The following is a 16315-nucleotide window of genomic DNA, read 5'->3' as shown; positions in this document are numbered from 1 at the left end:
AGCAAATAAAAATGCTGGACACCAAATTAAATTTGAATTTTAGATACACTTTGAATACATTTTTTGTATAAGTATGTCCCAAATATTACATGAATCATATCTGGCAATAATAGAATAATAAGATAAACTACTAATAGAGTGAATATCATAGAGTGATAGGATATTTGCTTTCTGCAATCAACTGGCTGATATTTTTGGATGGGTAAAACTTTCCATCATCTGTGAAATGTAGATATCGTAAAGATTATTTGGTTTATGTGTTTTAGTTTAAATATAAGGTCAGTATTCACACAAATATCTGAAGACTAGTTGCTTTTTGTCATACTTCTATGACATTTGTACTTTTATCTTCATTAAAAATTTGAGATTAGGAAAAAACGAAAGTCATTTTACAGTAAAAAGGTAAACTATCACCCAGGCATCAGGAATGGGGGTGTGAAGAGAGCAGGGTGGGAACAAAGGGGAAGGGAGGAAACATACACAACCTAGACACACATTAGTAAGGCTGTGGGCGATAACTGCTTCCCAGGAGAATGTCTTAGCTAGGCCTGCTCTAACAGAGTACCACAGATGAGGTGGCTGATAAACGCTAGGCGTGTATTTCTCACAGCTCTGGAGGCTGAAAGCCCGGGATGAAGGTGCCAGCAGATCAGGTTCCTGTGAGGGTCCTCTTCCAGGATGCAGACTGCAGCCTTCTTGCTGTGTCCTCGCATGGCAGAGACAGAGTGAGCTGGCTCTCTGGGGTCCTTTTTGTAAGGGCACTAATCTCATTCATAAGGACCTCAGGACCTAATTACCTCTCAAAGGCCCCACCTCCAAATACCATCACATTGGGAATTTGGATTTCTACATATGAATTTCACAGGGACACAGACATGGCAGTTCATTACAGAAGACAAATGTTTTCTCAGCTAAAAATGAGCTAATGCACATAAAAATGAAGTCTAACAAAATATCAGTTCAGAGCACATAACACTAATATACATAATTTGTTCTATTTAGATTATTCAAATGTAGAAACAGTTTGCCAAACAGATTGTGTACGACTATCTTAGAGCCAGGGCAGCAATTCAGAAAAAATAACAATTCCTATAAGTGTTACAAAAGCCACACATACTGATGCTTGAGTGTAGGGCCTATGGAGAATGATCAGAAATGCTGATATCTACATGGTAAAAGTGCATTCCACTGCAAACAGGATAAACATGCAGGGCAGGCCTGGCCGATCCTTCATGGTGATCAAGCAGCCCTACGCCTGCAAGACACAACAGGCCTGAAGGGGCTCTCACATGCCAGTTCATTGTGAGCCTGGATTGACCTTTCCCAAACTTAAGATGACCATATTACAGAGAAGCTACTGGAAGTTTACATGCGGTCTTCTTGATCTGACATGGTAAACTCAGTTTTGGAGTTTTTCCATTTTAATATTAGTGTTGCCTGAACAATGTATTCTTTTTAGCATATTGATTTCTTATAGAATCGTGCTTTGGCAGAAAGTAGTAAATTCTCTGTTTCTGACCTAGGAAAGATCAGTGAGGCCTAAGATGTCAAGGACTAATGACAGGCATCTCCAATTTCTTAATCTCCTCTTGGGTTGCCCCAACAACATATTTGGTGAAACAAATCCGTACAACAACAGGACCAGCTACCTAAAGAAAAACAAAGCTAAATATAGCAGAAGCTGCTATGCTGAATTAGAATTAAAAGGGGTGTGTGTGTGTGTGTGTGTGTGTGTGTGTGTGTATTTTAAGTGACTACCTACTTAGCTGATTTGAAAAATCACTTAATAGCCTGTTGATGACTCACATAAATGATTTGTATGAGAAAACTTTTGTTTCCTTTCTTAAATTCCTTCAAGTTTTAGGCCAAGAGTACCTGCAAAGAAATAGTTTTGTTTTTTTGCTGAGTCCTTTAATGGATTCAGCCTCCTGCATTTTATCTGAGCTACACTTTGAAAACAATAATGACACCTTGTCTTTGATGAAACCCTTCATCTATGATCTGAAAATTCAACCAAAAATATATATTAAACATCGAACATACCTTGGGGCACATGCATGCTCTTCTTTCAAATCAATTTCTGAATAAACTCACAGTAAAGTGAAAGGCTAGAGCTAAGACCATGTGACAAAGCTGGGTCTTAAAAGGGGGAATTGTACTAGGATTAAATGGAGGAGTGTTGGCTCTGAGCTTATAAAAGCATCAAAAAGCAGCCCTTGCTTTAGCCTTCTTAAATGATTTTCTCTCTGCCTGTGTACTCACTCTGTCCTATTGGCCAGACTGTTTCCTAAAACATTTTCATCCTTTCACCACCCCAGGCACAATCTTATCTGGTTTCTAGTTGCCTAGTTACAGTGGTTCACAAACTTTGTTGTGCATTAGACTCGCCCACAGAGTTGTTTATGCTCTGGTGGCCAGAGCCGCACCTCCCAAAAACTCTGAATTGGTAGATGGGGCTAGACGTTTATATACTAATAATTTTCCCAGGTTATTTAAAGTTTTAGCATTTTAGAGCTCAGTGAAAGGGCTCAGGTCCAACTTTCCTATCCCAGTATTGCAGATGCACAGGGTATGATTTTGTTTTATCCAGGTTTGTTCTTACTTCTGGTGACCACTCAATAATTTCCTTACCCCCTTGCTTCTCGAAGTGTTTCCCAGACTAGCAGTGTCTGTATTACCTGGAAGCTGGTGAAAAATTCAGAATTACAGGACACATCCCAGACCTACTGAGTCAAAAAGTACATTTTGACAAGATCCCAGCTGACCTGAACATTAATGTGTGAGGAGCGCTGCCTTAGAACAGAGCTGCCTGGATTCTCTCTCTGCATCCATTGTGCCCATTTCCAACCTTGACTTTTAATTGTCTGCTGTTCTGGTCTGGAATAACTTTTTTTTTTTTCCTTCCAAGGGTAACTTACCACCCCCTCTAATCTGGGAACTTTCCAGAATAATTCCAGCTCCTGTTACTCTTTCAGATTTCTGGCAGCCCCATAGCAGGTAAGATCCATTAAGTGTCTCCCACAGTGTTTGCACATAACTTACAACGGCTCAACTAAAGTTGGAAAATAAATTAATTCCTCATGCTTGTCACTCTCCCTCTAGCCACAGGGCACTTGTATATGTGGTTTTTGCTACCCTAAACTCTGCCTCTTCACTTTTTTTTTTATGTAATTCACCCCTGATTTTTCATCAGAGATCAGCTCAGAGTTAATTCCTCAGAGAATCTTCTCTGACTTCACTAAGTAACATGTTCCCAAATAGAGATCCTTATAGTACTTCCTTACCATTTGTCACAGGTGCAGTTTCATACTGCTTCAACAAAGGTAAAGGGTGGAACACCCTTGAAGGCAGATGCCATGTCAGTGCTGCAGTCAGGAGACTTGAAGCAACGTAGGAACACCAAAACTGAGAGCCGGGAATTAAGTTGGGGACCTGGAAGGGAGGATTGTAGTGGTTGCCAACAAGAGCAAATGCTCCTTTGAAGGAAGGCATCCTCAATTTAACCCCTAGTTTTCCATAGATCAAGATTAAATAATAAGATTAAACAAGGACCCAAACTACCGTGTGAGAGAGCACAAAAAACAAACTAGAAATTGAGATGCCTGAAGAATGGAAATATCGAAGCTATCAGTTGGAAAAAAAAAACCCAAAAAAACTCTCAAATTATATAATACTTAAAGATATAAATGACGGAATTATTTTTTAAAAGGAGTAAGCAACAAGATATCAATAGTAATCAAAGAGATTTAAAAAACTATACAGAATGTTTAGAAATGAAAAAATATTGCTGACTTAAAACACTGAATGTAAGTTTTAAACATAGTTTAGAGAGTGTTGAACAGAGAATTAGTGTGAGGAAGATATGATGAAATTGCTAAGACTGCAACACAGAAAAGAAAGGAGACAAATAGTAAAAGGAAGTGAAGGGTATGGGTGATGGAATAAATATATCTAATAGGTAAGTCTAACCTGTGTTACAAGGACATAAATAAAGAATGGAGGAGAGGGTAAAATTTGAAAAGATAATGCTGAAAATTTTCAGAATTGGTGAAAGACATACATACACAAATAGAGGAATAGAGGAATCAGAATTTATACAAGTAGGATTAACAAAAGTAAATCCACACAAATATTGAAACTGCAAAAAGAAAAGATTATTAGAAGACCTTGAAAAGCAGAGAGAAAATATGTATCACCAACCAGGGAATCAAAATTAGACTAATAATGACTATTCATTAGCTGCCCTAGAAGCCAGAAGATATTGTAATAATATCTTTAAAACGTTCTGAGAAAAAGCCTTCAATTTTGCAAAAAAGATCTTTTGAGAATAAGCATAATATAAAGGCACTTTCAGATTAAGAGAGAGAGAGAGGAAATTTACCACAAATAGATATATACTAATCAAACAAACAAAATTAATAATATGTATTAAAGATCTGAACAAACAAATTAATAACAAAATCACTCGGGGTTATATAACTCAAAAATTAGGAAATATATATTTTTCTCAAGAACACATGCAACATTTTTAAAAAATTGACCATATGTTAGGTCATAGTATCAACAAATTTCAAAGGCATGACATCATAGAGATCCCCATATTTGACCATGAGGCAATTAAAATATAAATCAACAATGGAAGTATAAACAATAAATTCTCATGTATTTAAAAATATAAATACATACTTTTAAGGATTTCCTGTGATAAAGAAGGAATCCTAACAGAAGTTTAAAATACTTAGAATCTATCAATCCCTTTTTATAGTTTCCAATTTCTTACCAAAGGTTTCAAGTGCAGAGTTAATTTGCTTGACCATTGTTAGTGTTACTGATCAGTCATCAGTTACTATTCTGTGCTTGTATATGGTATTCTCCATGACTGGAGTCCCTGTGGATCTGTTTCTACTACATGTTATATCTGCTTGTTTAATGAGCCTTCTTTTCTTCTTTTTCTGGCAATATATTTTTGAATGGTGGTCATATTGCAGGAGTATTTTGAGTCCTAGAATAATGACGACTTGTCTATAGAAAGAAATAAGGAGGGGAGGACCCTGGATGCCCACCAGCCCCAGACAGCCTTAGTTTGTTTAAGGCCTGAGGTCCCACCCTGCCTCCCCCACATCACCAGATTCAAGGAAGTACTTGATGGAGGACCATTGTTACTGGGTTATGCCCATTTGAGGAAATGGAGCTCATGTCTTTGCTCAAGGAGAGGTGGTTTTTCAGGTTTCCCACCCTTGGTGGAGTCTAGGCTTTGATTTCTGCCCCCATCCCTGTGGGGCTGTGAAAACTTCAGCTCAGGTTGAACTGGCTATTTTCTTTCTTTTTTTTTTTTTGTGAGAAAGATCATCCCTGAGCTAACATCCATGCTAATCCTCCTCTTTTTGCTGAGGAAGACCGGCTCTGAGCTAACATCTGTTGCCAATCCTCCTCCTTTTTTTTCCCCAAAGCCCCAGTAGATAGTTGTATGTCATAGTTGCACATCCTTCTAGTTGCTGTACATGGGACGTGGCCTCAGCATGGCTGGACAAGTGGTGTGTCGGTGTGCGCCCGGGATCCAAACCCAGGCCGCCAGTAGCGGAGCGTGCGCACTTAACCACTAAGCCACGGGGCCGGCCCTGAACTGGCTATTTTCTTAGGATCAAAAAACATGTGCTCAAGACTAGGAGCTTTGATTAACCATGCTTTCATCACTGAGTTTTGTCTTCTTCAAAAATTAGACAGAAAGTTTTTTCCTATCTTCTGGGGTCTTTGATGCTTTTAAGACATTTTTGTTTATTCATTTGTGTTTGGTAATTCAACTAACTTCTTTAGTGTCCTCAGCAGAGAGTTTATATGAATCTGATCTATCGTTACTGGAACTGGTAGTTCAGCATTCTTTTTCTTTAAATATGTGTGTGTGTATATATATGTATACTACATACATACACACACATATACATATAAATATATATATATGAAATAGTTAAATAAATTTGCTCTCTTGTTTTATTTGCTTAATTCTCCTGGGGTGAAGGTGCCATTAGATTTTTCCCTTTGTATGGGACACCTCTTGTGCCTTCCCTCATATCTCCCTAGCCCATATTTTATTCCATGCATTGCCATGGCTATATGCTTCACACAGCTGTAAATGGCAGAACTCCACTTTAACTACACTGTCAGTCTCTCTTGGTTTCTTGCCTGGAATGGAAGGGAGTTAACATCCCATGGGGTAATACTTGACCAATGGAGAGAAGGAAGCCAGTGCTTATATGCCCCTCTCTTGTGTTCCTGAGTTGAACAATTCTGAGGTGCATTCTACGTGACTCCTCAGATTGTTCCAGTGGTACGAAAACTCGGTTGCCCTCTGGCTCTCATCTTTCTCTGTTTTACTCTCCCTAGTCCTCTACTTCTGCTTTCTGGGATTACTTGACAACGTAATTTACTTGCATGAAGCAGGAAGCAGACTTCTTTAAAGGGGTTCCATCAATGTCTATGTGGTTTGTTTTATTAGACACCAAAAACCATTCTTTGAGAAATCATCCTCAGGGAGGAAAAATCTCCAGTGTACATCTACTACTGTGTCTGAAATTTTCATCCTTAAAATGACTATTTGCTGTTGTTTTATCAGATGTTAAATTGGAACCTGAGCCAACAAAATTGAAAAACGTTCTAGAGAACAAGGAAGCTCAGGCTTTGGTGGGATGCTGCAACATAGATTCCTGAGCAACTCTTGAGCACTGGGCACTAAATAAAGAGAAACTACAGGCAATTCCATTCGTGTCTTGTCCACTAATCTCTTGAGCTGTATCCCCTAACTTTCCTTCTCTTCCCCATCCGTGTTCTAACTAATCCCAGGCACTGGAATTCTGTCCTCTGCTCTTTCTACCATTAGCTTGTAGTAGGCTGAACAAAACTATTATCTTAACCATTGACATAAGAATTCCTATTAGGGAAGAACTTTCCTTTTTATGAAAATGTCTTAATAAATTGCTTCAGAGAAGGTCGCTTCATAGAGGCCATAGATTCACAGTCAAGGACACAGCAGGCATAGGTGAAATCTAAGGATGAAAATGAGCTGCATTTAGGGTTGGGGAGCAAGAGAAGGGAAAAATCGGAGGATTCTCCAACAACAGGGTAAATTTTCCAAATGATTTGTCCAGAGCAGCTATCTTTAAAATTTAACTTAAGGTTGTTTGGCTTTCATGAATTATCTCCTTAAACTTCCATTAACACTTTGTGGGTGATTGTAAAATTATGCAAAACCTGGATCCTTGTGGCTCAGCATGGGGATATGTCAGGATTACTGAAGACCAAGGTAGAAGGCAGGGTTCGGAGTGAGGGGCAACCATGAGAATATGGCCTCCCTCTCCCTAGGAGCTAGGAGAAATGATGGACGAGACTTCTTCTAAGCAAGGAATTAGAGTTGGATCCACTCTTATCTGGATCTAAAAGGTGGATGCCTCAAGGTGTGAGGTCTCACACATCTTTGGTGTTCTCAACACTCAGCCTGGTGCTGGAAATGCAGCAGGTGACTGCTGGTTACTTGATATCACATCTGATGGTCAACATCATGAAATTCATTCATTTAGCAAATATTTATTGAGAGCATATTATGTGCCATAGCCTTGTACTAGGTACTGAGTGTACAGCTGTGAACAAAGCAGATGAAAATCATCACCCTCTCAGGGCTGGTGGTCTCATGGCTAAGATTCCATGCTCTCCCCACCGCAGCCCAGGTTCATTTCCTGGTCAGGGAACCACACCACCTGTCTGTCAGTTGTCATACTGTGGCAGCTGTGTGTTGCTGTGAGGCTGAAAGCTATGCCGCCGGTATTTCAAATACCAGCAGGGTCACCCATGGTGAACAGGTTTCAGCGGAGCTTCCAGACTAGACAGGCTAGGAAGAAGGACCTGGCCATCCACTTCCAAAAAAACTGGTCATGAAAACCCCATGAGTTGCAGCAGAGCATTGTCTGATATAGCACCAGAAGATGAAAGGATGGAGCAAAAACACCAGCCAGGGTTCTGCTCTGCTGTCCACAGGGTCACTAGGAGTTGGCATTGACTTGACAGCACTGACAATACAGGACTTAAAACTTAGTGGGGGAGACAGAAACAAGATGAATAAGTGAAATTTGTAGTATGTTTGATAGCAAGGGTATATAAGGAGAAACAATGAAGCTGGGACAGGGGATAAGAAGGCAACATGCTATTGTTAAAATACATGTTTCCCAGAGGCAAGGAACAGGATAAAACATTTTATCTTATCCTTTTAATGCCAAAAGGATTGGTTATGTTGGGCTAAAGGAACAAGAGTGTTAGGATATCACTTCCTCTTATTTTTGTCCTTCACCTGACAGTCATAGATAGAGAGGATTATTATTTTTTTTTGAAGGGAGACCCTTGGAAGACCTGGAAGAAACGTGTGTCATGTTTCTCAGAGTGGCTGTCTTTCTTAGGAGTTTAACCTGGGGGATATCTTCCAGCCCCAAGGTTTGGAAGCAGAATGAGAAGCCTTCCCTTTACCTCCAGAAAAGGAGACATATGGGGAATGAAGGCTCCTGAGTTACCAGAAGTATCATTAGGTCAGGATAGGCCGAGAAAAAATAGAAAATCTTAGAATCACTAGGCAGGCCTTTACATGTGTTCATTGCAAAATCTAATTGCAGCAGGAAGGAAAGATAATTTGAACACTTCCCAAACCCAGAAGGCATTAGGAGGGAATAATTGACACATTGACCCATTGAAAAAAGGACAAGGCAGAGTCAGCACTGAATTTTAACCATACACATATCATGAGAATAAAACTTTTCCCGTTAATGGAAAGTGTTCCTGCTAAAATTAACACAAGGGCATGTAGTCCAAACCTTGCACCATCCTTTCACTGGGAGAATGCCAGCCTCATTGACCTATGCTCCAGTTAAAAAGGTCTAAGCTAAGGTACTGGATATAGGGATGTCTCCATGGTTTCTTCACTTCCATTTGGAAAACTATCTGGAACACTGGGCTGTTTTGCTTTTACGTGGAACACAAACTAAGTCTGTTCTTGATATACAAGATATAACTAAAGCATTCTCTACTTGAACCCAACAACTTGGCCTGCTAATGGGTGATTACTGGCAATGCCTAAGAAATTGTGGTCTCATATTGCTTCTAGCAACTGCCACATTGTCTTAAGGTTGCATGCTTTTCCATCACACCAAACATCAAATTTCACCCTAGGTTACTGCAATATAATATGGGAAGTTCACTTAGAAACTTATTTTCATAAGCAGTGTCGTTGGAGAGGATGGCTTTAAACAAAAAAGAAGGGCAGGAGCTCCCTTCCCTCCCCCAACGTTAGGATGCCCTGAAGTAAACATTAGCTCAAAAGCTCTATCTGAAGAGGAGCAGAGCAGCACAAAGAGATTTTGATTAGCATTTTGTTCATGCTAGAGGTGAGATTGCAGCATTCCCATCTTTACCACTTTCATTTTAATTTTGAAATTCTATTGGGAAATCTGCTTGTTGATGGGGAGATATTTGAATTTCTTTTGGCTCTTAGAAATTCTAAGAGGTTGCCTTAGTCGGGAAGCATTGGGTGACTGGCTCATTCTAGTACTCTGATTTCAAGACGAAATGGGAAGGGAACCTGAGAGAGAAGTATGGTAAGGGAATTATTTAGTCCATATGGAGCCAACTGTTGAAGATTGCACTGAAGTTGGCAGGAAGAAGATGTCACCCTTATCTCCAGGTCTCTGGAGCTCTTCAGGTCCCACAGGTCTGGGGGTGCAATGTGTTGTGTTTTCAAAGGAGAAGTAGTGAGCCCTCAAAGCTGGTAGTAATTATTCAACACTTCACCACATGGGAAGCTCTAAAAATGACACTTGAGATATTGATCAAGACTGGCCTTCTAGGGAGACCAAGGCAGGAATCTTCTTTATGACTTGATTTATGTGATTTAAGATTCTACAACTGGCACAGACTGCTATGCTACTGTTACAGATTAACCTGGCTTAAAAGCTTTCTCTCTTAAACGCAGGTCTGAGTGGAGGTAATTAAGCCTCAAAGCCAGCTTCAGTGCATTGCTGTAATGACTCAGCGTTTTGTTCTTCTGACCTAATCCCAGCTGAACACCAGCTCTTTATAAGCCCTGGAATTTTGATCAGAAGTAGGAGTGGAGGCCGAAGCTAGAAGGAAAATGTGTGGAAGACAAAGGAGAACATCAGTCACTTCATGTTTTGCTCATGGCCTTCCCCATTTTCTATACAACTTTTCGGGATCTCCTAAAGGGAGACCTGGGTTACATTAGGAAGCAACACTTCATCTAATGAATCTTTGCCCTAGCATGCTGGTAAAAATGTGCGTACCGTTTCTGGGCTGTCGTGGGGAAAACTTAACAAGCTTTGTAGCTTGTGTTTTCTTTAGACAGTAGAGAATAGGCTTCTCCTTTGTTCCCTTATGCCCCTGTCAATCTAACTTTATGCAAAGACACAGGGCAGCAGTCATGTGTTACAGGTCTCCTTGGCCAAGATGGCTCCTCTGCCCCAATGCTCCCAAGTGGCTCCCGGCTCCCAACACACATGTCAAACTGTGTGATGGGAATTAACAGATGGCAACATGAAAACATGACTCTCTAATCCCAGTGTTCAAGTAGCATAAGCCCACTCCAGGGGATGGCAGAGCTTTCTCTGGATGGTTCTGTGGGGTAAAGCCTCCAAGACTAACAGCATCAGAGCATGTGGGCTGCCAAGATGCAGGCTGAGGTGCCCAGATTCTCTGCTGCAAAGTGGGCTAGTTGAAGCAGTGATTGGGCAAAATAAAGAGAGGAGGACTTGTTTCGTCACCTGCTTTCAAGTGGAGCCAAAGAGACAGAATCTAGAGGAATTTCATTTCTCAGGAATGAACAGGAAGTAATATGACCCTGAATGACCCTGGTATCCAGAGAAGGTACAAGTTTTGGCTGCAACAAAGAATTTATGAAGTGTTTCTCCCCTTTTTTGCCCAGCTGGCAGAGTCTTCCCTTCAGATTATCAGTTGGAACAGGATGGAATTTATTGTCTGGGCAGTGAAGGTAAGAACACACATGAATTCCTAAAGATTAATGATTGGTTTAAGGAATTCTATTCTCTCTCTCTCAATCTCCCTCCCTCCCTCACTCCCTTCTTCTTTCCTTCCTCCCTCCCTCCCTTTTCTTCCCCTCCCTCTCTTTATCTCTCCTTCTTCTGCCTTCCTTTCTCTTTCTTTCTCTCTCTCTCCCTCTTGGGACCTGGGCGCTGTTCTTCTCTCAAAAGCCCCCTAAGGGCTCTACATCCATAAGGTCCTCCAAGGATGTGTTCCCATCAGTAACACCCTTAGAACATGGAGGAGCCCTTGGCCTAAATTCTCTATTAAGATTGAATAAAGATTTGCACTGAAAACATGCACATGGGGAATGCAGAATATGTTTCCTGTTAAGGCGTTTTGAGGAGAGCCGAGGAAGAAAGCCTATTGTTTTTATTCATCAGAGCTGCCACCAAATATTGAGGGACCACAATGGCAAACCAATTCAATTCAAGGAGAACAGACTCATTAAAAGCTTCTTTAATTTCTTGACCCAAAAAGCTGATCAAAAAAGGTGGGCAAAATGTCAGAGTGAGGTTGGAAAAATATTTGGAAATTCTGTTCTGACATCATCAGAAAGAGGGTCCTTGTGGTTCTCCCCCAGGATCAAGACTAAGACCAAAGTAAGGCAACATTAGAGCTTTCAACCTGATCAAAAGCACTAGACTAGGGTGGCATAGGTGCCGTTTAATCAGTGTGCAAACACTCCTGGGTATACAGAGCTACCAAGATGCTGCTCTTGCGATTTATGTTTTTCTTATGCAGATTAACACACAGGAACATTCTGTGCACCAAGGATGCACCCAAACTCATCTTAATACATTTTTGTTTAACCTTTTTAGATTACCTGAAATGTTGTCAACACCTACTGTGAGCAAATTGGGAAAGAGAAATCCTCATGTTCTTTTCTTACTCTTTTCTTCCACCCTGCCTTCTTTCTTCCTCCTCTGTTCCTCTTCCTTGCTCTCTTGCTCTCTTTTTCTTGCTATTTTCTCTTTCTCTGTATCTCTAGGACTGAAATTGTGTGTTGTCTCTAAAACAAGCACTGTTATGGGGATCTGCAGCCTCAGGCTGAATGACCCTCAAGTTTCTGGTTTCATTACAAACTAATATCTGTGTTTCTTCCTGACTCGTAAAAGCAGCTCTTGCTTTAGAAATCCCTCAAGCAACTCAGATTTTTTTGTTTTTCATAAAATAGCCAGATTTTATTTATTCTCTATAAAGGTACCCAGTGGGCAGGCAATGCTGTGTCTGATTGCCAAGAGGACAATGAAAACTCGAAAGAAGGAAATAAAATATTATTTAGAAGTCACTTGGCTCAGAAAAAGACAGGGAGAAATAGTCTCCCTTCCAGAGATCTGAGGACCCAACCAAGGTGGCTACCTCTTACCAAGAAAGCAATCTGTCTCTATAGGTGGGAGCACAGGCCACTTTGATGAATAACATCTTTTGGGGCCCTGGTGTAGGGGAATTTATGTGAGATGAAGAAGTGACAGGGGATGGCAAAGCTGTGAGAAACCCACAGAGATGTTGCCATCAGCTGACAGATGCTGGCTCACAGTCATCACAGAACACTGGAATGTTGACTCCACCAATAGGCAACTTCAATTATAGCATCCACTGAAGAACAGGCCTTCGCTGTGCAAACAGGCTGATCTTGTGTCAGTTGGAAGAAGGTGGGATCACAATTCTTGGAGCTGAAGGTGAAGTTCCATCCAGAAAGGATCTGCACTTCTGGGAATAAGGCCATAATGCTTATGTCTATATCTATGAGGCCAGTTTAGAGATTAAGGTCATGTATGTACCAAATGGCAAGGCTTAAGGAGAACCGAGCAGCAGGAATGCTGAACCCACACCACAGACACATGAAGGGACTCTAGGTCAAAGTGTTATTCCAGGGTTTACAGTTAATTATATCAACAATTTGTTGGAAAATTACAGCTAAAAGCAGTTCTCATGATTATTGAACTAGTGCTGTGGCTATCTCTTCCAAGTTTTATTACAGACTATTGCAAATCATCTAATGTTTCCTAAGGGAACAAAGCCTTTAGAAGGTCATGTAACAGGATTGTTAAGAAAAAGAGGGGGGAAAAAAGAGCAGAATGTTGTACTGTTAGAATGCCAATTCTCCAAACTCAGAGATCTTTAATATTTCACAAATCCTTACAACCACCCCATGAGGTTTTTACACAATACTTCAAAGAAAAGACTGTTTTTTTGTCCTTATTTTTTTAGGATAGGGAGTTCTCTTCTTAATTATTGGGTGCATGCAAGGTCCTGGTCCCAGTCCCGGATGTCAACACGCTGGACTCAATTGGACTTGAACAGAAAGTGAACTCTCCATCTATGGACATTGCATGGAAATCAATTTGGTTCAATTCCTAAACTCCAAGACTGGGAGTCATTGGAAGAAACTTCTAGGTGGTATGCCTTAAGGTCAGTCCTTGATGAATTTAGAAGGAAGCAGAAGCACAGCTTCTTGAGTCATGCCCAGATTAAATGTGGCTGTTTTGATTACTGAATCCAAAGGTGTGGCCAGCCCTGAATGTCCCATTTTTTGAGCCAAAGGACCATATGTTTGTTCCAGATGAAACTATTCCAAGTGGAGCAAATCTAGCATTTTGAGGCGGTGTCTACCCAAAGAAAGATAAAGAGGAAAAATGCAGTCAGGCAAACTATTGGCATCTTTCAGAGAAAAATTCCCTCCTCCCTAACACAAGCTGTTAGCATTAGGGAAGGTAGTCAAACTGATTATATGGGTATAATGAGGGTAGGCTAAAACACATTTTTTCCCATATACCTAAAAGGATGGAGTTTTGGAGCACAGAGAGACAATGCCTTTTCCTATTGGACTTTAAGAGATAAATAATAACAAATACTCTGCCTCCCTTTCCCCCCTCTCACTCCTACTCTATATTTGCCTCTCTGTCTCTCTATAACTCAGAAACCATAAGAACACACCCATTTTGTCCTTGCTTGTTTATACATGTTACCATGTTCCAAGCAGGCCCCTCAGAAGACTTTCAAAAGTACTTGCAAAAGGATAATAAGTGAGTCAGAAATCCTGGTGAAGAAAAATGAAGGGTTTCTGTCTCTATAAATTTGCTTTTTCCTGGACATTTTATATAAATGGAATCATGCAATATGTATTCTTTTACATCTGGTTTCTTTCACTTAGCGTATCTTTGAGGTTCACCCATGTTGTAATGTGTATCAGTTCTTTGTTCCTTTTTATTGTTGAATAGTGTTCCATTTTATGGATATAATACGTATCCATCAGTGGATAGACATTTATTTGGATTCTTCCCAGTTTTGGGGTATTAAGAAGTGTCTCATGTGTTTTGCACGTCATCTGTTAGTCCTTTGCCCATCATACTTTACATTCATTTGTTCTTGATTTTTATCTCCCTTCATATTCACTTTTAAAATTTAACAAAAAAAATTTATGAATGTTTTTTCTTACTCTCTCTCTCAGAGGACATTTAAAAAATCATTTTGAGGGGGCTGGCCTGGTGGCGTAGTGGTTAAGTGCGTGGGCTCTGCTGCAGCGGCCCCGGGTTCAGATCCCAGATGCTCACTGACGCACCGCTCGTCAGGCCCTGCTGTGGCGGCGTCCCATATGAAGTGGAGGAAGATGGGCACGGATGTCAGCCCAGGGCCAAACTTCCTCAGCAGAAAGAGGAGGATTGGTGACAGATGTTAGCTCAGGGCTGATCTTCCTCACACACACACAAAAAATCATTTTGAGAAGACTGTCATTTCCAGTTTGTCAAGAATCATCTTCTACTTGTTTGATGTTAACTACTTTCTTCGTGTTAGTTTTGTCATTTGCTTTGAAATTTTATTTTGTAGATTTATCTTAAAGGTCTATTAAGGCCTTTTTTTCCCCCTCTCTCGTTTCTCCCTGGTGGTTCTGCAGTTGCCCCCCCCTGGCTCCCCACAGATTCTCAGTGTGCAAGCAGGACTCATATTGGTTCTCAGAGCTCCTGTTCCATGTGCTAAGGGAAGTAATGATTCCAGCTGAGTCAGCCTCAGGTTTCCCCAGGTTCTATCCGTGCTGCTGCATGTCACCCTTTCAACCAGTCAACTTTAGAGCCATCATTTCAGGCAGGGACTTAGCTTTCTTCTGCCTCCCCTTGTGTGCATGAACCACCCGTGCCCTTCCAGTTGTGCAGACTCTAGTTAGTGAGCCTAAGTTTGGTGCTTTGCGGCTTCTGGAGTACTTTCTGTCCCGCTTGACCCATAGAAATTCCAGTCTTCAGTGCCTCCAGATGCTTCTTGTATTGGAGGCTGGCAGTGTAATGGCCTCTGCTTTACTTAGCACTGTGGGTTTTAGTTTTACTTTGATTCAACTAGATTTTTTAACTTATTTTATTTTTATTTTTGTATTTATTTTTTGTGAGGAAGATCAGCCCTGAGCTAACATCTGCCAATCCTCCTCTTTTTGCTGAGGAAGACTGGCCCTGGGCTAACATCCATGCCCATCTTCCTCTACTTTATATGGGATGCCGCCACAGCATGACTTGACAAGTGGTGTGTCGGTGCATGCCCGGGATCCGAACTGGCAAACCCCGGGCCGCCGCAGCGGAGCGCGCGCATTTAACCACTTGCGCCACTGGGCCGGCCCCTAACTTATTTTAGAAAGTAGATATTTTTTGGAAAAATATACTAAAGTATAACATACATATACAAAAACACATATACCATAACTGATCAGCTGGATGGATTTTCATAACCTGAGGATACCTTCTCCAAACTCAAGAAACAGAGCGTTAAAAACACTCAGAACCTCCCTGTGTCCCCTTCCAGTCATTCCCCAGTAAAGGTGACCATTATTCTGATTTCTACTCGCATAGATGTGGTTTGGTTCCTGTTTAGTATCAGTAGTGCTACTATACACATATTAGTACATGTCTTTGTGAGGAAATGTGTTTATTTCTATTGGAGATATTCCTAGAAATGGAGTTTTGGGGTTATAAGGAAGGCATGTGTTCAGTTTTTGTAGTTAATATTAAGCATTTTTCCAAAGCGAGTGCACCAATTTATACTTTCACCAGCAATGTATGAGTTGTGATGTCCCTACATCCTTGCCAACTTTGGTATTGTTAGTCCTTTTTCCTTGTAACGTGGCTATTTTTTAAATAAAAAGAAAAAAAATCTTCTCTCACTGCTTTTATCTGAAGGAAAAGAGAGGCAGGAGCTCTCAACACCATCTCCCAGCTCCCTCTAGACCTAGTCAGACGAACATGTT

The 16315-nt window shown here is 40.8% G+C and overlaps 1 long non-coding RNA gene across 1 annotated transcript; it reads left to right on the top strand.

Moving 5' to 3' along the window:
* The first annotated feature begins 2813 nt into the window (after positions 1–2813).
* On the top strand, positions 2814–14302 carry LOC131418677 (uncharacterized). Its single transcript, XR_009222956.1, has 3 exons — positions 2814–2997; positions 10970–11035; positions 13300–14302. It is a non-coding gene; the product is annotated as an uncharacterized LOC131418677 (long non-coding RNA).
* The last annotated feature ends 2013 nt before the right edge of the window (positions 14303–16315 follow it).

This window comes from Diceros bicornis, chromosome 19 (assembly GCF_020826845.1).
Source record: "Diceros bicornis minor isolate mBicDic1 chromosome 19, mDicBic1.mat.cur, whole genome shotgun sequence".
Lineage (NCBI taxonomy): Eukaryota > Metazoa > Chordata > Mammalia > Perissodactyla > Rhinocerotidae > Diceros > Diceros bicornis.
Note: the sequence above shows the minus strand (reverse complement) of the source record. Positions and strands in the feature narration are given on the sequence as shown.